The following is a 4,623-nucleotide window of genomic DNA, read 5'->3' on the forward strand; positions in this document are numbered from 1 at the left end:
GATTTTTAGATCGCGGGCAACACTATGGTAGCAGCAAGCGCGCAACAGCTTCATACGCAGCGATGTTGTCCCGGCAAAGCTCCACTGGAGCTCTCATGGTGCATCGACGGCCGTCCAATGGAGCTCCAACGCAGCACCGATGGGTCCAGCGAAGCTCCATTGCAACTCCAGCGAAGCTCCATTGCAACTCCGGCGAGGCTCCAATGCAGCACGGGTGCATCCGGCGAGGCTCCAATGCAGCACGGGTGCATCCGGCGAGGCTCCAATGCAACTCCGGCGAGGCTACATTGCAGGGCCAGCTTTGCTCCATTGCAGCTTCAAGGCAACCATCGCCGGAGTTGCAGTGCCCATGTCGGCCGTTCGTCGTGGTCACCATCGCAGCGCCGACGATGCTTCGATGGAAGCTCCGAGGCAGCGCGTGGTGACGACGACGGAAGTTGAGATGCAGCGCTGACGGCCATCGCGGATGCTGCGACGCAGCGCGTGGTGATGACGACGGAAGCTGGGATGCGACGCCGGCGGCCATGGCGGATGCTGCGATGCAGCGTTGCCGGTGACGAGTGCTCCATTGCAGCTACGCCACCGGTGACTTGGAGCGCCAACAGTGTTGCCTCGAGGTTGCACCGCAGAGTTGTGCCATCGATGAGTTGCTGCATCGCCGCACCGACGGTCGTCGTCGAGCGCCGCATCACATCGCCGGCAGTGCCGACGAGTGACCGCCTCCCCCCTGCGTGTGTGTCGCCTCCATGGAGTTGCAGCACCCGTGGCGGTGCCGTGCGGTGCTCCACCGTCCTTCATTATGTCGCGGGATGTGGCAGGGTGGTTGGAGCCGTCGCTCCTCCTGGTTTGCTTCCATGGGTTGGCTGCGTTTTGCTCGTCATGAAAGAGTCTCTATGAAGCAATCCAAACTACTAAAAAAACAGAGATGGGGAATAACGGGGAAGCGGTGGATGGGCCTGCAGGGCACGTGTCGATCAGTGAGTGTGGTTTATCTTTCGCTGTTATCTTCTGATAGATTTTAAACATTTTCCTCAAGAAATTCCATGGTACTGCAATGTACCGTAGGTATTTATACAATTATACTTGCATGAAATAAATTTGACAAGCACAACTGCAGTTGAGATCATCATACTGGATTGCAGAACCAAAAGGAAATTAAGCGAATCATCCCATGCGTACCGACCCAGCCACAGTTGAGAACAAATAAATAAGAGTCTATCTAGGACACATCTAGATGTAACATAGTTATGTCACATCTAACCTGATGTCCACTATGTTTGTGGTCTGTTTTTTTTGTCCCAGCTTTTTTTGTTCCTTATTGCTACGTTACTCGTGGAAGATTAAATGTGACATCCTTAAAAAACATCTAGATGTGAATTAGACAAACTGAACAAATAAATTCACCAAATCTGCTTCATATAGATGAAGTTCATCCCTACTTATCTTATTTTCCTCAGCAACAACTCTGTATGAAGTTCTTTTAAAACAGATACAAATAGAAGGAACAAATCGAAAGTGTAAACTGAAGTGAGAACAAAAATGAGAAAACTCAGTGAAACAAATTTAGTTAATTACAACATAAACCAGCCAGTCTCACAGGCTCTCCTCTCAACATCTAGCAGACATCAGTAACATATAGCTGTACTCAACAGGCAGCAGCATCATGCAAAGAAGCAGTATTTCTCTCTGAATGAATCTATGTTACTTGGTCTCTTAAGCCATGGCCTACACTGCATCAATAGTTGATGCGATAGCAAAGCAATCCGTAACATGACAGTTTGCTCCTCTCTGTCTCTCTTCTCCAACCCAGAGCACCAGCAACCTACCACGCCTTGCATGATGCCCACTCATCTGCATCGCCTGCACCCTCCTACATCATGGTCGGCAGTGGACACCCCTCCCGTCTGCCAGCGAGCTCCTCCCTCCTTGAGCCCTCCCCCTGGCGACCTCACATCTCTGTGTGGACCTGCGTCCCCTGCCAATCCTGCCTCCCGTGCACGACCTTGCATGATCGCGCAGCACATCCTCCCCTAGTAACCTCGCCAGCTCATCCGCATCTCCGCACGCAAAAGCTTTTCATCGAGCAATTGGCATGCACTGTCGCTGGCCGTCCATGGTCGACCGCACCCTCCATCTGCCAGCAGTGGCGCAGGGCCGCAGCGTACGGGTCGGAGGCGGCTTGAGGAGGCGAGGGTGGATACTGATTGAAAAAAAAAGTCGGGGCCTCCTGGGGCAATCTGACCATGCGGTCTGGCTGGTTGGGCTGATCAATTTTTGTGTTATATATACAAAAACGACGCGGCGAAACGGACACACAGGGAGATAGAAGATAGGAAGGAGAGAGAAGATTGACGTTGTGTTATTTGCTTTCCAACTACAGTAATGTGTATAATGTTATTTATAAAATTAAAACAAAACTAATGTGTTTGTATGCAGGTCGAATTCTCCATATTCTAAAAATATATAAGGGACTCTCCATAGACGACAATGATGGGTTGTGGACATGCTTTATATTTTTATACATAACGTTACGTAGATCTACTTTTAAATCTCAAGCGTCCATCTTTATGGTTAACACAAAATCAATGGATATAAATAGATGACGTATGGAGAACTATGAAAGCATCCGTCCTTTAATATTAGGTAAAGAAATATAAAAGCCAAGTTTTATATTGATTAAAATCCACACTAGATCCGAGTTTCTTTTTTTTCCACAAAATATACCAAAAATTCAAGGTAATACAAGAAATAGGATAGGATCCTTTACTACGTGTTTTGGGGCTAAAAACACTTTTGCCTATCCGCATGAAACGGAAAATACTATGTTATTTCCTCTTCTACAATTTAGCAGTCTGACACTTACATCCTTGCAAAGTAAATAATTATTATTGTAATCGTAACCGTAGAATAGGATCCTAATGAAAATAAATACATTTGGTTCAGGCGCTTTGATGAAAAGATGAAAAAACAAAAAAACTCTGCCCTTCCATCTCTTGGATAGGTAGAGAGAAGGGCAGAGGCCTTTGGTGTCCCTTTCAGTCAAGAATTGGGGCTTCACAATTACAAGCCAATATTTATCTCATGACACCTTTAAACGGCCATCATTTAACGAAGTAGTAAAATTGAATGACTACAACCTTGATTAGTCTGATCACAAAGTGAGTTTTTCAGACATGCGAGACTCAAAATCTCGTGCTGAAGAGCATGGAGGTTCGAGTCCTCTTCAAGGCATAATATGGAGAATGCTCATTCAATGAGCATTTCCCATAGAAGTATTCTGAAAATCTAGGCCTGACAAAAAATAGAAACAATTTACCTTTACCATACCTTCCAAGCAAGAGTGTTTTATTGCAAGATTAAGTTATTACTGAACAAAGAGAAATTCTCCACTTGTCTTTCTGGTCTTTCAGAGTCTCATCGAATACTAGTAAATGCTTTCGAAGAGAAAATAGAAGCACTAGAGAGCTCAAGTTCACTTCATTCATCACAAGATACAAATGATAATCAAAATGGTGCTAATGAGGAAGAAATCACTTCTACTTAAACTTTTTGAGTGAAATACCAACCAACACATAAAGCAATAACCAGATAGATAGAATGATAACAAGTAATACGAAGATATCAACACAGCCGGAGTCACGAGGCTTGATAATGACCCCCGAACCGTACAAGATGGTTACCACCTATCATACAGCTTTCTAACTCCACTTCTTTTTCTGGTCGTTCTGCTCTGTCGGATCAATGGTAGTCTCAGAGATCTGGTAACCTCCGACATTTTTGACAACACGCGCATCCTGCTTCCGTTTTGAGTTGCGCATCTTTCTCCCCAGGGGATAACATGCTGATCTTCCCCAAGAGTCCACATCGACCAGAAGGTTTGGGACCTCGATGTCGGCTCTTCGCCACCTAGAGCTGTAGGTGGTTCCAAGGGTTGGGTTGTTCGCCCATTAATGCAGTAACTATGAATTAGCATGAACATTTTTATTGAACTTGGTTGCACTCGTAAAGCGAGCGTGAAGAGAGCTGTGAAAGAAGCCTATGGAATGGAGCGGTTATTTTTCCTGACTAGCAAGTGGACAGGCTCAGATGGCATAGCTGATGTGTCATGCTAGGTATCTTTTATTGGCCAAGTCAGGCAGGATAGTCAAGTAAGAAAATAGTGCAGCGGTAAACAACTAATAATCTCGATGCAGGACTGCCGTTCCCATAGGTTCATCCTCCAAAACCTTCTTAGGCGAAAAAGACTGGAAGGGCAGGATGTTTATGATACCTACCCATTAATTACTCTAACTTCTCGTGGTTCACCCCTAGCTATGCCCGCTTCTATGAAATTTCAAATTATGCTTGCAAGCTCATCGGATCTAGGCAACTCTTTGTCAGTGATTTCATGCCTACCAAGGATTACCTTGACTTAGGTCTGCCTCCGGTCTAAATTAAATCAACCTAAGTGAAATGGAGTCTCTACCGTTCCACTGGAAGAGTTAACTATGATACTTCATACACCTTAAAGTTCATAGAACGAAAATAAGTTTTTTGGAGACCCTTATCCTCATTATCGGCACCACAACAGTGGCATACAAATTTGGACCTAATGGCTGGTCCCGTTACCTTTCGGAATGGGGG

Source organism: Triticum urartu, unplaced genomic scaffold (assembly GCF_003073215.2).
Source record: "Triticum urartu cultivar G1812 unplaced genomic scaffold, Tu2.1 TuUngrouped_contig_2396, whole genome shotgun sequence".
NCBI lineage: Eukaryota > Viridiplantae > Streptophyta > Magnoliopsida > Poales > Poaceae > Triticum > Triticum urartu.